Genomic DNA, 18,264 nt, shown 5'->3' on the forward strand with positions numbered 1-18,264 from the left:
GTGCATGTATAGATAGATACATTTTGAGTTGTGTTTACCATATTATGATTTTGGATGAACAAATTCAGTGATATTTTTGGAGGTTTTTTTTCCTCACAGTGCTTTCTTTATCTGTGTTTGTTTGTTTGTTTGTGGTTGGTTGGTTTGCTTTATAAACCTTTATGGAGTTTCTGTCTGTAAGATATGAGTCCTTTTATCTACACAAATTTCTTGTGCTTTTACCTTGGTTCTTTTGTGTTTGTTTGGTTTGTTGGTTTTGTTTGTTTTACCCTATTCTGATTTTTCATTTTTATTTTATCTTTTCTTATTTTATTATCTTTATTATTTAGACGTCTGTCTGTTTCTGAGTGAGAGAGAGCATGAAAGGGTGTGTAGATTTGGGTGGGTCAGGAGGATTTGGGAAAAGTTGGAGAGAGGAAACTGTAATCAGAATATGTTGTATAAAAATTAATTTCAGGGCTGGAGAGATGGCTCAAAGGTTAAGAGCACTGACTTCCAGAGGTCCTGAGTTCAATTCCCAGCAACCACATGGTGGCTCACAACCATCTGTAATGGGATCTGATGCCCTCTTCTGGCATGCAGGCATATATGCAGGTAGAACACTATATACATAATAAATAGATATTTTTTAAAAGAAAAAATTAATTTCAATTAAAAGGGGGGAGTTTCAGAGAAATGCCAGTGTGATTCAAAATGAAATAATGAGACTATGAAAATTATAGCAAAATTATTTTAACAAAAAAACAGCACACACACAAACACACACAGACATACACACACACAGACACACACAGACACACACACACACACACACGGTGAGCTGTTAGAGTCTAGGATATTTTATAACTAGCCGAGGACAAATTTTATTTCTATTATTTGTTTGTGCATGTGCGTACATGTTCATGTGTTTACATGTGTGTAGAGGCTACGGTGTGACGTCAGGTGAGTTCACTGACTTAGGCAGGCTTGCTGTCCAGCAAGTTGTAGGACCCCTCCTTTTCTCTTCCCTCAGTGTTGTGATTACAGGTGTGTGCCATTGTATCTGGCCTTTAAAAAAGTTTTCTTTTATCTTTAGTAATGTATATATGTGTGTGTTGTCATGTAAGTTCCCATACATGGAGTGCAGGTGCCTGCAGACTCCAAAAGAGGGCACTGGAGTCCATGGAGCTGGAGTGACAGACAGTTATGAGCCAATCAGCATAGGTGGTGGGAATGGAATTTGGGTCTTCTGCAAGACAACAAATGCGCTGAACTGCTGAGCCATCTCTCTAGCACACCAAACCTTTTTTTTTTTTAACCTTGAGTGCTGGGATATGTGTGTGGCAAGCTCTTTACTAACTTAGCCACTTCCCAGACTCATGTACTAATTTTAAAGCCATTGATCATTGTTAAGTGGCAGGTTAGAATTGTCTACTTTTCTTTGTGGTGAAGTAACAAAACGGTGATTTTTAAATTTCCCTAAATCATTTAGAATAACACCTGGAGTTTCCCATTCGTGATTGTATTATACAATAACTGTCTGGTTGGTTCTTGTCACGTATATGATAGAATACATAAAAATAGAATAGTATTTGTTGTCTGGTTAGTTTATTTTATTTGCTGTTCCAGCACTGTTTGCTTTGCTTCGATTTTATTACTTATTGTAAGCTGTTTTGAATAAATCAGTCATAATTAGTGTTTTGTTTTGACATTCTTCCATATGCACAAAAAAGAACCAAACTCAAAAGTAGCCTCATAAGGAACATGAAGTTCCCGGTGGACACTCATCTCAGAGTGGCCTCCGAAAGATGCCATCTTCCCTTACAAGGTGACAGCACAACTTTTTACTTTAAAACAAAATTGTCTCACCTCTGGCCAGTGAGACTTTATATGACTTATGTACAATCCAATCCACACAAATGTGTATTTGTTTTCCCCACAGACCCTAAATGACATGGATACACACACACACACACACACACACACACACACACACACACACACACTATTCTCAAAGTAATGTCTAGCCAGAAAAATTGTATGATGTGACTACTGTCCATTTCACTGAAAGAGTTTACAAACAGAACAAACTGTCACTGTCCTGCACATTTGTTGGACATTACCTAAGTCTCTTTTTAAAGGGATTCTGTTTTTATTATGGGTATGTGTATTTGTCTGTCTGTGTAATGCCGTGTGTGGTGCTTGTGGTGTTCAGAAGTGGACATTAGATTCCTAGGAGACAGAGTTACAGACAGTTGTAATGTGATTCGGGTGCTGAGAACCAAAGTGGGGTCCTCAGGAAGAGCAGCAAATACTCTTAGCTGCTCTCTCTGTCTCTCTCTCTGTCTCTCTGTCTCTGTCTCTTTGTCTCTCTCTGTCTCTCTCTGTCTCTCTCTGTCTCTCTGTCTCTCTGTCTCTCTCTCTGTCTCTCTCTGTCTCTCTCTCTGTCTCTCTGTCTCTCTCTGTCTCTCTGTCTCTCTCTGTCTCTCTGTCTCTCTCTCCCTCTAGCTCTCTTTCTCTCTCTCCAACCCCCATCACCACAAGATTTTTAACCAGTGACTCTCAACCTTCCTAATTCTGTGACCATTTAATGCGCTTCCTCATGCTGTGGTGACCCTCAACCATAAATTATTTCCATTGCTACTTCATAACTTTAATTTTGCTATTGTGATGAATTTTAATGTCAACATCTATGTTTTTCTGATGGTCTTAGGTGACTTCTGTGAAAGGGTCATTTGACCCTTTAAAGGGTGCACTGCTCACCAGTTGACAAATACTTTCGTTGTTTTGTTTTTTTGAGACAAGTTTTCTCTGTGTGGCCCTGGGTGTCCTGGAGCTCACTCTGTAGAGCAGGATGGCCTCAAACTCACAGAGATCCAATTGCCTCTGCCTCCTGAGTGCTGGAAATAAACTCATGCTCTACCACTGTCTGGCTGAAAGCAATGCTTCTTAAGCCTTTCTGATCATAAGACTTAAAAGCAGGTTGTTAAAGATGGGTTCCTAGAGGGCCAGGGCCTGCTGAAGCTCCCTAAGCGAGAAAGGCAGGCATATCTTACTGTTGCTGCCATTGATCCTCTGGAACAGAAAGGTGAGCACTGACTTGTGAAGCAGCGTTAACATCTGAGGGTGACTGGGTCTGGAGGACTAGCTCAGGCAAGGGTCCTGCGCTCACACTGTCTGTTCTCTCATCCTTGAACACACGTCTTTCTTCTCTTGCCCCATTTCTTTTTACAGTTTTCTTCTTTTTTTAGTATTTTTATTTTTTAAGATTACGATAAAATTACATCTTTTCCCCCTTCCCTTTCTTTCCTCAAATCTCTACCATGTAAACTCTTTTAAATTTACCGCTCTTTTTTAAAATTAATTATTGCTGTTAGCTATGTGTGTGTATGTGTGTGTATATATTCTTAAATATGTAACTATAACCTCCTTAGTCCATATGTTACTTATATGATCATGTTTTCAGGGCTGACCACTTAGGATTGGATAACTGATTAGCTTTCTCTTCCTAGAGAAGACAATTTCTCTGGCTCTCAGCATTTCTTAGTTGCCTGTAGTTCTTTGTCTAGGTTTGAGGCCTCATTAGCCTGTGTACTGGTGGTGTCCGTGTTCGGATCCCGCTTAGGCAGCATTCCTAAGAGACACAATCTCACAGTTTCCCTGGTCTTCAGGTTCTTACTGTCTTTCTACAATGATCCATAAGCCTTGGGTGTGGTTGTTGCTTTTTGTGTGTGTGTGTGTTCTTTGTTTTCTGCAGGGCTTGAGATCAAGCCCTTGACTGTGCTAGGCAAGCAGGCTACATTGAGTTCGGCCTTTTATCTAAGCCATTGTTTCTTTCTCCTGCATAATATTCCTTGATCTGGAATCACTATCCCATAATAGAATTTATGCTCACCCCCAACTCCCCAATCTGACAAGCAGTTTAGAAAGTAGAAAAAGGAGGAAGAAACAAGAAGAGGAAGAGAAGGAGGAGGAAGAGGAGGAGGAAGAAGCAGAAGCAGCAGCAGCCAATATAATGTGGTTTTTTTCTAGGAATCTAGATCTCCTTTCTCATTTTTTGAGATAATTATTTATTTAGTGAAATTTTAGTTAACAAGAACAGAGATAAAGGAGGGTCTGAATCCTATGCTTTGCAGACAGTTGGTGAATAATAACCTTGAAGGAGAGTTAGAGAAGTGGTTGTTTTCTTACCAAGGATGGTAACAGCACAACACAGTGTTTGTCCCAACAAATCTCAGATGACTTATAGCAAGGCTTGTGAAAGGCTTACACTAATTTGGAGCCACTCCTGGGAACACCCTGAAGACAATCTTGATTAAAAAAAAAAAGTTTTGCAATAAGTGGACTCCTCCATGAGTGCCTCCAGCGACAGTTCGGCCAGCAAAGGAACCAGGCACAGTTAAGAGGCATCAGTGCACTTAGCAGAGCCCAGCTGCCATGCACTGCAGTACAGGCATTACTCGAATCTGAGCCAGGCACAGGCTCTCCAGTCATTTCTGGCTGGCCCCAATTTGTTGCCTGAAGGTGGATTGCAGGAACTCTGATCTATTGCCAGAGGGTCACTGGAGGGTTGTGGTTTTGCTCAAAGGTACTGTCACCCTCTTGTCTCTGCTCATAAGTCATAGCTCTGAAATACAGGTACTGGCAAAAAACAACTCCAGCCTCCTAGGTCTTCTTACGACAAGTCTCTCAGATCTTCTGCCATCTATTGATTAGTGTGTGTGTGTGTGTGTGTGTGTAAATACTAAGTACAACACTAACACTAGAATCTAGATACACCAGACTTTGTTAGAAAGTCATAGTCTCAGCTTGACACAATGGAGCCCTGCTTCCAAGGGAGCATCCTCATGTGCCTGACTCGGGGGAAAAAAAGATCCTAGTAGTTAACACTAGAAAGGGCAGGACAGAGACAGGAAGAAGCTTCAGATCCTGTGTGCAGATGGTTCCACTCGTGTGCAAGTGAAAACTCCAGCCTTCCCCCCCCCCCCTGCTCAGCCCAGGGCTCTAACTACTCTGCCTAGAGAGAGCATTTTTTTTTTAAATTGGCCAATCAAAAAGGAGATACAGCTTTGCAAACCATCACCTGGAGGGTTTGTATGAGGGTCCTCTTCCCTGTTAGAGTTGCGCTCTGGGCTGGCAGTGGCCCTGTGTGTGTCAGGGGTGTTGTACTGTTGTATTTAAGCATCATTGACCAACCTCATGAATTTCTTGGCGATGGGAGACGAGTACCGGGTCGCTGAGATTTTCACTCGTGCATGCAATGTGTCTTGATAACGTTCACTTCCTATTCTCTTTCTCCAAACCTCCTCACCAATGCATCGCCACCTTAATGTCCTTTTTATTTATTTTTTAAAAATAACCCATTGGGTCCGGTTGGTGCTGCCTCTCTGTGTGTGCGCGCAGGGCCATCCGTGGGATCACGGGAGCTCGGCCAGTAGCCTTCCCTCAGAGAACAGTCACTCTTCCTCCCCAGCAGCCATCACTTGCCAAGAGCTCTTTAGCAATTGCATCCTTACACTTTTAAATACTTTGCACATCACAGGGTCTGGCTTCTCTCTCAGCTTTTGACACAGAAGAACCTTGGGAATCCCTGGAGGCAAATTTTAATTTGTATCAAGTGTTTAAAAACAGACTGCCCTGCAGGTAGACAGGTGTTTCCTGACACAGGTGAGTCAAGCCTGGGAATGGGAACAAAGCAATTTCTGGTTCTCAGAAGAACCCACATTTCTCGGTAAATACAGGCCAAGAGGTCAAATTGTCCTCTTTCTTTCTTTTCTAGTGTTTAACTAACATGTCAGCGTTTTGTGTCTGTAGGCAAATCATAGAGGCAATAGTTTTTTAATGCCATTTACCTTGCTCAGAATGACTTCAAGCAATGTAGAGACATGGCTTCTCCTCAATTTTCTAGAGAAATCATCTGTAACAGAGATGTTTCATAAACATCAACAATAAATTTCTATGAATAGTGAGATATATTTTCTTCTATTCTAGTTATATAACATCTTTACTCTTAAGACACATCTTGAGGCTAGAGAGACCACTCAGTAGTGAAGAGCACTGGTTGTTTTAACAGGATCTCTGAGTTCGATTCCCAGCATCTGTGTGGGAGTTAACAAATGTAACTCCAGTTGCAGGGATCCAATGCCCTCTCTGGCCTCCACAGGCAGGCACCAGGCACACACATGGTACACAGACAGATATGCAGGCAAATATCACATACATAAAAATATTTAAAAAAATACGATTTTTTTTAAAAAAATAACACATCTTAACAGAAAAACAGTCTGCTAACAAACAAGTATTGCTGACCTAGCTCTCGTCTGGGCTGCTTAGAGTCTTTCCCTATGATGTCTCCACTTGGACCTGTGGAGGAAGACTGGTGTCAGGAATGACAGAAGCAGAAGGTGTGAGGTAATGCTGCTTAGGAGGACCTCTCCTGGTCTGTGGAAAAAGCCTGGGTTCACAGGAAGACTACAAATTACACAGACTCAGAGACAGGGGATCCAGACTCAGCTAGACAGTATCTGAAGGTAATGTCGCATTTTCCCTCACTCTGGATTAATCTGAGAGATTAATTAAGCACTCACTATGTGCTACATCCAGAACCTGTAGTAAATGCTACATATATAAGGATATATAAAACATAATTGCTAGGGGCTGGAGAGATGGCCATCTGTTTAGAGCACTGGCTGCTCTTCCAGAGGACCTATGTTCAATGCCCAACACTCACATGGCAACTCACAACTGTCTTTAAGTACAGTTCCATGGGATCTGACACCTCACAGATGTACATAAAATAAATATATATTAAAAAAATAAAACTACAAGAAAGTATTTTTTAAAAAGACATCTAGATAGTAAAGGAAGAAGCTGGTCTGTCCCTGTTTAAAGAAGATATTGTTCACACGGAACTAAGGAATGATCCCCAAGGTTGACAAACATGATATCAACATAGATAAGTTAATGTTTTCTCCACATACTAGAAATAATGGAGTATTAAAATTCATAAGGTTATTGTTCATTGTAGCATGAAACAGTGTGAATATGTAGGGTTAACTTGCACACAACTCATCCAAGTCCTGTACCCTATAAAACTTTAGATGCCAGGTGTGGGTGTCATACTTGTGTATTCCCAGAGGAAGCAGGTGGATCTCTGTGAGTTTGAGGCCAGCTTCATCTACATAGTAAGTTCTGGGCTAGTCAGAGCTACCCAGTAAGACCTTGTATCAAAAACTTTATAAATCATTGATGAGAAATAAAACTGTACAGCACTTTAAAAACTGGCAGTTGTGCTCAAAACAGAGAAGAATCAATGTTTTAAAGATGTCAGCTCCCCTAAAATTTCTCTACTGACTCAATCAATGTCGATCAAAACCATAGCAGAGATTTTAAAATTTTAATATTTTTTATTCACCTTATATCTCTGTCACAGCCCCTCCCTCCTCTCTTCCCAGTCCCATCTTTACAAATCCCTCCCCTTTTTACTCCCTCCCCTTCTCCCTAGAGAAGGGGAGCCCTCCTTGGGTACCACTCCACCCTGGGACATCTAGTCCCAGCAGGTCTAGACATGTCCTCTCTCACTGAGGCCCAACCAGGCAGTCAAAGTAGCCAGGAAGGGGATCCGATGGCAGGGACAGAGACTAAGATAGATCCTGCTCCTCTTATTGGGTAACTCACAGGAAAACCAAGCTGCACATTTGCTACAAATGTGTAGGGGGTCTAGGTCCAGCTCATGTGTGCTCCCTGATTGGTGCCCAGGCTCTGTGATCCCCCATGGCTCCAGATTAGTTGACTCTGTGAGTCTTCTTGTGGTGTCCTTGACCCCTCCAACTTGCTCACTTCTGTCCCCACTCTTCCACAAGACTCCCAGGCTCCACCTGTTGTTTGTATGTAGTTCTCTGCATCTCTTTCCATCAACTGCTGGATGAACCCTTGCGGAAGACAGTTACGCTAGGTTCCTGTCTGTAAACATAGCAGAGTATCATTAATAATGCCAGGGTCGGCCGTCTCTCATGGGATGGGTCTCCAGTTGGGGCAGTCATTGGTTGGCCAGTCTCTCAATCTCTGCTCCATCTTTATCCCTGTACATCTTGTAGGCAAGACAAATTTTGGGTCAAGGATTTCGTGGGTAGATTGATGTCCCCCTCCCTCCTCTGGAAGTCCTGCCTGGCTATGGGAGGTGGCCAGTTCAATCTCTATATCCCCCTTTGATAGTAATCTAAGTTAGGGTCACCCCATAGATTCTCTGTAGCCTCTCCAGTACCAGGCCTCCAGCTAGTCACCAGAGATGTCCCTACCCGCTGATTTCCATTCTTACTCTTAACCCTCTCTTGCTCACCCTTTCCCCTCCTCTCCTACCCAGTTCCCTCCCTCCATCCACCTCCAATTACTATTTAGTTTCCCCTTCTAAGTGAGCTTCATGCATCCTCCGTTGTTACCCAGTATCATTGTGTCTAATTGTGGGTTACCTCACTCAGGATAATATTTTCAAGTTCCATCCATTTGCCTACAAAATTCATGATGTCTTTGTTTTTAAGAGCTGAATAGTATTCCATTGTATAGATGTACTACATTTTCTTTATCTATTCTAGATGTCGGTTAAGGGACATCTAGGTTGTTTCCAGTTTCTGGCTATTTCAAATAAAGCTACTATGAGCATAGTTGAGCAAAGTGTCCCTGTAGTATAGTGGGGCATATTTTGGGCATACACCCAGGAGTGATGTAACTGAGGTAGAACTAGTCTCAATTTTCTGAGAAACTGGCAAATTGATTTTCAAAGAGGTTGTACAAGTTTGCACTCCCACCAGCAATGGAGGATGTTCCCCTAGCTCCACATCCTCACCAGCATGTGCTGTCACTTGAGTTGTTTTATCTTAGCCGTTCTGATAGGTGTACGATGGAATCTTAGGGTCTGAGACTTCTCTGATGACTAAGGATATTGAACACTTCTTTAAGCCATTCAAGAAACCTCTGTACTATACTGACTAGATAGGGAGAAAGTGGGCAGCCTTATCTTGTCCCAGATTTTAGTAGAATTGCTTTAAGTTTCTCTCCATTTTATTTGATTTTGGCTATTGGGTTGCTCTATATTGCTTTTATTATGTTTAGGTATGTGCCTTGTATCCCTGATCTAAGACTTTTATCATGAAGAGGTGTTGGATTTTGTCAAAGGCTTTCTTAGCATCTAATAATTTTTTCTTTCGGTTTGTTTATATGGTGGATTATCATAATGGATTTTTCATATATTGATCCATCCTTGCATCCCTGGGATGAAGCCTACATGATCAGGGTGGATGATGTTTTTGATGTGTTTCTGGATTCATTTTGAAAGTATTTTGTTGAGTATTTTTACATCAATGTTCATAATAGAACATTTGGTCTGAAATTCTTTCTTTGTTGAGACTCTGTCTGGGCTGGAGAGATGGCTCAGCTATCAAAGGCTAGGATCACAATCAAAATAACAGGATTTTAAAAATACAAATTGTCAGGTTGTGGGGATTATAGCTCAGTGATAGTGAGCTTGTTTCACAACTGTAATGTCCCGAGTTCCATTCCCAGGACCAAACCACATACATACAAACGCAAAACCTCTTCTGTCATAAAAGATAACATGGGCGCAGTTCCTTGGGAGTAAGTCTTAGACAGCTATCTTTCTTGGCCATTATTCATCTTATGGTATCTTATGAAGGATTTGCAGAGAATGAGTAGAAAGCTATCAAACTCAGTAGACACACACACACACACACACACAGAGAGAGAGAGAGAGAGAGAGAGAGAGAGAGAGAGAGAGAGGGAGAGAGAAATGAAATTTGTAGAATTTGTAGGCTGTAGAATATTCTAATAAATTTGAGGTATACAACCAAAAAGGTATACCGAAGGGAAAACAAAAGCAAACCATGAAATGACGGTCACCTGCCTTGCCATGCGGCTTTGGGACTGACCTGACTGGGCTACGGGAATGAAGGTCTTCATATCCCACTTTACTGACTGACCCCTTCAGCCTCTATGTTCATTGTCTTGATTTCCAGAACTTCATCCCATAAAGGGGACTTGTTCTAGGTTCCATGGCCATCAGTGAACTCTATCCTACCTTGTCTAATGACGTGCCACACACCACCATATATATGCAAGGCTTGGTAACATGGAAAGGGGACACTCATTGTCTTAGTCACAGTTGCTATTGCTGTTATAAAACACCATGACCAAAAGCAAGTTGGGAGAAAAGGGTTTATTTGGCTTACACACCCACTTCATCATTAAAGGAAATCTAGACAGGAACTCAAACAGAGCGGGAACCTGGAGGCAAAAGCTGATACAGAGGCATGGAAGAGTGCTGCTTACTGGCTTGCTTAGCTTGTTTTCTTATAGAACCCAGGACTGCCAGCCCAGGGATGGTACCACTGACAATGGGCCCTGGGTATTGATCACTAATTAAGAAAATCCTCTGCAGGCTTGCCTATAACTGGATCTTATAGAGGTATTTTCTCTATTGAAGTTCCTTCCTCTCAGATGACTATAGATTGTGTCAAGTTGACATAAAACTAGTCAGAACACTCACCTCCTTTGTCAGGCTAAGGCTAACTTTAAAGATTCATTTCTTGTAGGTGTATTAGTGTTTTGCCTGCATGTATGTACATTTACCATGTGCATTCCTTGTGCCCTCAGAGGTTGGAAGGGATGTCATGTTTCCTGGAACTGCAGTTATGAAATGCTGTGAGCTGCCGTGTGGGTGCTGAGAACCAAATCCAGGTCCTTTGCAAAAGCAGCCAGTTCTATTAACTGCTAAGTGAATTCTCTAGTCCCAGGCTTAGAATATTTAAAACACCTTACTTGAAGGCAGAAGAAATCCAGGTTATGGCCCCAAACCAGACTGACACAATTATACATCTAATCGTCCTTTGGGTTTTCTCTTTTGAGGTAGATTATTTTGTCTTTAGCTTTAGTGCTCTTAGTGTCTTGGTGCCGCAGCACAGGTGAGTGTTGATTTTCTTTCTTCCAGAAATATCTGGAGATTAGAGAAGAGCGTTAGAACAAAAGTTATTTAGTGGTTCAAACATAGCGGGGACTAATTCATTCCAAATGTGTTAAGACAGGTAAGTAGATTTCAACACTTCCCATGAGAACATGTCCTCTGGAAATGGAGGGTACTGGACCACTCGAGAGCACGATGACAGTGACACACGCAAGTGCTCTTGATATATCAGTGAATAATTGGAGCCTTCTAAGTAATATGCAGAAGCAGACTTAAGGTCATAGATAGATAGATAGATAGATAGATAGATAGATAGATAGATAGATAGACAGACAGGTAGATAGATAGCTTTATTGTCAGGCATGTGGTTACTCCTATAAACATGGCACTTTAGAGGGTAATGCATGCATGCAGGAGGATCATGAATTTGAGGCCAGTCTGGTCTATATATGAGACTCTAGGGTCTGGGGACATAGCTGAGTGCTAGAATGCTTTCCTAGCATGTGCAAGATCTTGGGTTCACTCCCCAGTACTGTAAGACAAACAAAAAACAGCTTTATGGAAATATAATTAACATACAGTTACCCACACCTACTTAAAGTACAAAATTTGATAAATTTTGACCTGTGGAGCTATTAGTACAATCAAGACAATGAACATAGAGGCTGAAGTAGTGAGTCAGTGAAGTGTTTGGGATGTACATATGAAGACCTTCATTCCCGCCACCCAGTCAGGTCAATCCTAGAGCCGCATGCCATGGCAGGTGACCCTCGTTTCATGGTCTGCTTTTGTCTTTATTAGAATATTCTACAGCCTCTTTCATTTGGTTCTCTCTCTCTCTCTCTCTCTCTCTCTCTCTCTCTCTCTCTCTCTCTCTCTGTGTGTGTGCGTGTGTGTGTGTGTGTGTGTGTGTGTGTGTGTATTTAAAGTCAAAACTTTACCAGTGACTGATCTAGATAGTGGAATGAAGAAAGTAAATGAAACCCTACCTTTTAAAAATTAGTTTTAAAAGATGATTTCAAAGGAACCGTGACAAATGCAAAAATATATCAAACAATAGAACCATCATTTGAAATAAGTGTATAGTCTTTTATTCAATCACTAATTTGAGGTTATAGCTGGAGAGTCATAAAACACATTTTACCGTGGACACAATTTGTTTGGCCTTGATCCTACCTAGATTTCAAGGAGCAGTTCAACAGCAGTGCTCCTTGAAGCTTCTCTCTGGGCAGTTTTGCCTGTACATGCGTATTAGCTTGGACTGCTTTTAAGTTACCCTATGGTAAGTGTATGATAAGTGTAACTGTTGTACCTGATATAACTAACTTAAAGGCAGCAAGGCCTTGATCTGGCTCCTGATTTTAGTTAGTGAATTTGGTCTGCTTAAGCTGGCTCTGCTGCTCTGGGGACAGTGCCATGCAGAACATCACAGTAGGGAGCTGTCCCCCTCTCGGGATGTCTGGAAAGCAAAGACAAGAGGCCAGGCTCCTTATGCTGTCATCAGAAGCAACACACATGACACATCTTCCTTCGATTCGTCCCCCCCCTCCTAAAGACTGCATTGCTTCCTAGGGGCACCAGGGTCTGAAGGCTTATTAGCCTTTAAGCATAAGGGTTTCTGAGGTCCATTCTGGATCCAAACCTTAAGGTATGCTACTTGTCTTTGATGCTAATTTGAAATCTTTTATGTAAATCTGTGCTTCCTTAGTACCACATACCGTGCACTAATATAACTGGCTGCTGACAATGTCACATGACTACTGCTGCATGGTTTTGGGCTCCATCTGAATTGGGCAACAAGGAATAAAGAAATGCCAGACACAAGTCATGGAAAGCTGGGATTGGGTGGTCCATGGGCTCAGATAGAGACTGCCAATCCGAAAACCAGCCAATTTATCCTGTGCAGCTGAAGCAAGGAGATGAGTTCTCTGATCTCAGGACGGGGTCTTTGTAGGGGAGCAGTCTTAAGCTGTAGTCATCTGGAGGAAGCTGTGGTCAGCACTTTTTGCACTTTCTGGTTTTAGCTGAAGGTCTACTGGTCTTCAGCACCCATATCTGGACCTGGGGAGTTCTTGTCATCCCGTGGAGCCTGACTGCAGGAAGGCTTTGCCATCCCCAGGAGTCTGAGGCATCGGTGACCTTGCATGATCTTGCTCATGTCAAGGGAGCATATTTGCTCAGGACTTCATCCACTCCCCTCAACCATTTACTAGTCACCCCAATAATATAACTATAGAATCTCTGGAGTAAGTTCAAAGTTAATTGCAAAAATGGCTCGTAAATTTTATTTCTATGTCACAAGAAAGAGACTGAATATCAAGATGCCTGTGTCCAGTTCTCGATGGATACACTGCATGAGTACAGATGACAGAAGGTCATATCCTGATTTGTCATTTAAAAAGTCTCCATGTCTCATGTATCTCAATGTGATTTATGGTTATGATTTTTTTATAGACTAAGTGGGAAACTCCTTTTGGTTTGTTTTAAAATCAATTTTCACTAGAGTTGTGAGAAAGTAACAGTGTTTTCATGGCAAGGGCTTTGTCTTGTATTTTAAATAAGGGGAAAAGACACCCCAATATTAATTGAGTATTGTCAAAAAGAGTGTTTTTGAAAAAATTAATTATATAGCCTCATCATTTATAAAGATAATTATCCTGTCATGAAAAAAGAATCTATTCACATTAAGTATAGTAAGTTCACTGAAGGCCATCTCTGTTACAGAAATAAGACAATATCACTTACAGATAATTCATAACAAACTTAGTGCAGAACTCACTTTGCTCACTTATAGCTATGACCAAGACGTCATCAGAACCACACTCACACATTAACACAATGCTCGGAGGCACACAGCTAACAGCTTCATTGTTCTTCCACAAAGCATACAGCACAGGTTTTGCCTACAGGTAAGATATGGCCCTGATAGACTTGGAACATTAAAGTTCCTCATACAGAATTCATTTTCTTCTCATGTGATAACTCTGAAACCCTAACAAGAGAAGATGACTATCAAGAAACAATATCTGTGTTTGATATCTTCGGAAGGCAGACAGGTAGACATTCATGTGCACATGTGAGCACATGCACACACACACACACACACACACACACAGAGAGAGAGAGAGAGAGAGAGAGAGAGAGAGAGAGAGAGAGAGAGACTTAACTGAATACCTGTTCTCTTAAATTTGAAAAGTTATAAAAACACCAAGGACACAGCAATAATGAAATGCTGACAATCAGATTTAGTGAACACTTTTAAGTGGCCAAATGTTTGTAAGTTTCAAACATAAAATGTAACATCACAAAATGTAAAAGGAAGATTTGCTTATGGAATACACTTTGAACTTAGGTGGGTTAATTTCATGCATCATGAAAATCTATGCTACTACAGTAATGCTATTCTTGATGTAAAATTAGTTCACCTCAGAAAAGCTCGTCTTTTGCCAGAAGCCCACCCTTTTCAGGCTGTGCATCTGGAGTTTAATAAGCCATTGCTGATGGGCCCCTTACTCAACTGTGTCAGCTATACGCCTCAGCATCTCGGGTGGCCCTTTATCGTTTGGACTTTTTGTAGCAAAGTATGCAGGGTTTTGGAGACATTTATTCAAATATGACCAGAAGTTCATCTGAGCTCTGAGATGTTCCAATAAGTGAGCTGTGGAATTTCTGGTCATCTCTGAAAATGAACAGCCACCTCTGCTCTCATTTCTACAAAGATTTGCTGAACTTCATGTGCTACATGGCCTTTGGCTACAGACAAGACGAATTCTCTCCCTTAAAGGAGACACCACCAAACAAGCGATATACAAATATTTTCATCTCAAGTAACTAATGATAAGGGTTTGCGCAAAAGGGAAGATTTTTGTGGCTTCCCTTTCACTGAACAATTTAGAATGTGCCTGCAAGTATTGAGCGCTTACTAGATACTAACCAAGATAGGAAATTCTATCTGCTCCATTTCTAAAGCTATGCTAGGCACGGGCAAGTGAGGGTCTGATATGAAGCAATTCACAATCAAATCTTTCAGTGAGACAGGCACAAACACAAGCCGAGGAAACAGCAAAACACTGTATGGGATTCGCAACCATAGTGTAAGCCAAGGCAGAAGAAAAAATTAATATCCAAAAATGTTGCTGTTTTTAAGAGACGGTTTTTATATCTATTGATCTAATCTTAGCTTTTGCCTGATTACGCCAAAGAACAGCTTTCCTCAGTTTAGGATGAATTCAATGGTAAGTTTAATATTTCACTAGGGGGCTAAATTTTGGCCATTCACTTGAGGACCAATGGCAAATAACACTTTGTCCTGGCAACATAAAGACTTCAGTTTCTCAACACAATGTAAGTAATTATATTAACCAGATTTGCCTTCTAATTTTAAAGAAATGTAAAAGTGGACAAAAATGTACCCATAAAAATAATTAAAGCTGGGTGGTAGTGGTATATGCCTTTAACCCCAGGACTCAGTAGGCAGAGGCAGGCAGATCTCTGTGAGACCAGCCTGGTCTGCGGAGCTAGTTAAGGCTTTAAAGAAATCCAGTCTCAAAAAACAAAACAAAACAAATACATAGATCAATAAGATTGGTAAAGAACACTAAATTACCCATTAAAATACTTCATGTATAGGAAATCCCAAGGTTATCCTAGGATGCTAAATTTCAGGTTAGCCTAGAGTACATTGAGACCTTACCTGGAAAAAGAAAAGTGCCAAAATATCTCCCATAGGCTATAGCTATATATAGGTTATATATAGGTTATATATAGCTATATAGGTTATAGATATCTATCTCCTATAAATGAAGGAGAAAGATAAGGAAAAGTATTAAATATGAAAAGAGACTTGCTGTTGCTTACCCCGAGCTGGTAAGCAGCTTCAATTACTGCCAGGGCTGCGCTGTGCTTCTCTCTGTCTATTCACTCCTGTCTTGACATCCCCACCCCCATCCATCCTCGTACCTCAGCATGAGACTGAATTCAGATACAGGGTACTTTAACAGATAAATAATTTAAAACAAGGATGTTACAGAGGCCTAATCCATCCTGATTGATGTCTTTGAAAGCTGAAGAAACCTGGTCCTATGAGGGACCCCCACAGATACAGACACAGAGGAAAGACCAGTGAACACATGGGGACAAGACAGCTTTCTATAAGGCCAGAAGAAGATACCAAACCTCCAGGACTGCACGACACCCCCACCCTCATCTCAGTCTTCCAGCCTCTATAACGATGAGAAAATTAAGATCTGTTGCTAAAGAAAATACTGCCTCTTTTCAAGAAGATAGACAGAAATGTGAGCATTATTAGGAAGAAATGGAAAAACAAGAAATGACGCAAATAGACCCTTTAGGGATAAAATATAAACACAGTGGAAAACTCACAGTGAATGGGATTAACAGTGCTGGAGATGCTGCAAATGAAATGCTGTGGACTTAAAGCTTGGCAACTGTTCATGTAAAACAGAGGTGGGTGTGGAAAGCTGAGAAGAGAGTATCAGTAAACTGTAGGCTGGGGTCAAGTTGCACAACACACTTGAATCTGCAATTCCCCTTCACCCTACAAATCAATGTAGGGTGAAGAAGGAAAAGAAATTTTACTTAGAAAACAATAACCTCAATTTGCTAAAGTTTATTTTTAAAAGCTTTCGAAATTTGATGGAGATTCAAGAATCTCACCAAAACCCAAGCAGAAGACTCGAAGGAAAACACAAAGAGGAATATGCTCTAGCTTGCTTGTCTGCCGTGGTGATAAACAGCATGGCAAAAGCAACTTTGGGAGGAAAGGACTTTTCATTAAGTTTGGCTCGTCATTTAGGGAGGTCAGTGCAGAAGCTCAAGGCAGGAGCCTGGAGGCAAGAACAGGAGCAGAAGCCATGGAGGGGTGCTGCTAACTGGCTTGTGCTGTCTTCCTTGCTCAGTTACCTTTCTTATACAGCCCAGGCCCACCTGCCCAGGACTGGCACCATGTCCGGGGGATAGGCCTTCTTGTAAGCAATCCAGAAAACATTCCACTTGAGAAGCCCTCTTCTGAGTCGTTTGCCAGGGTTAGCTAAGTACTCCCTAAATGTTACAGGCTACTGCTATCACACTTGGTTGCCCCACAGAGGTGGAAGGTAAGTCCCTATTGCTGAAGACCCATGCACTTCAGACACAAGATCCAGAGGCCCCTCAGGTGGAACTGACCTGAATACCGACCACTTGAGGGCTAGCTTTCATGACCAGAAGGCATCATGCCAGTGTCCAAAGGAGGGAACCGATCAACAGCCCCAGCTGGCTGTGGTACCTGGGAACCACACCCATCAGGGCACAATAACCCTCAGCACGTAGTAGTTGCATGAATATCTTGGTAGTAGGCAGTGCCTCTCAGACTTAAGACCCATTCAACAAGAAGGAAATCATGACTGGTATTGAAAACCTAGCCAACCACCCAGGGCTGGTGAAGTCATGGATGATGGAGGAGATCCAGCAACCACTGCTTTCCTAAACCAGCACAATCTCTAACCACGTTATGAATATTTGCCCTTATACCCACAGATCAGTGTAGTCAACTCTCACAGAGGAAACTTCTCTTTCCAACAGAGAGCATTACAGAAAACTGCAAATAATAAAAAAATGTAGGATTGTGGAGTTCAGGCCCAATGGATACATCTACAAACCTTGAACCTCAGGTTCCGGTATCACTGTGGAAGAGGTAACTGGAATTATTGTAAGAGGCAAAGAGACAGGGAGTTTACCATGAGATACACCCATGATGTAACACTAGTGATGTCAGAAGCAACATACATAAAGTCTCACTGATTTGACTGCCTAGACATGACTTAAACAAGAACAATAACACTAGACCTGCTAGTGGACAAGGGAAAGCCTGTGAGGCCTCAACCTACACAAAGAACTGCAGACAACTGAGGGATACTGAGCGTGGGAGAAATAGCCTTCCCCAGGGAAGAGCACAGCAATCAGTTACCCAATACCCAATGGTCAGCCCTCACAACATACATACAACATACATACAGTAACACTGTGTAGACTGAGCAGGTCGTATTTATGTATTTCAGTGTGTGTGTGTATGTGTGTGTGTGTTTGTGTCTTTCTGTCTGTCTGTCTGTCTGTGGGTGTATGTGTGTGTGTGTGTGTCTGTCTGTCTGTCTGTCTGTGGGTATATCTGTGTGTGTGTGTGTCTGTCTGTCTGTCTATGGGTGTATGTATGTATATGTGTGTGTGTGTGTGTGTGTGTGTCTGTCTGTCTGTGTGTCTGTCGTCTGTCTGTCTGTGGGTGTATGTGTGTGTGTGTGTGTCTGTCTGTCTGTCTGTCT

Source organism: Grammomys surdaster, unplaced genomic scaffold (genome assembly GCF_004785775.1).
Source record: "Grammomys surdaster isolate TR1022 unplaced genomic scaffold, NIH_TR_1.0 125947, whole genome shotgun sequence".
Lineage (NCBI taxonomy): Eukaryota > Metazoa > Chordata > Mammalia > Rodentia > Muridae > Grammomys > Grammomys surdaster.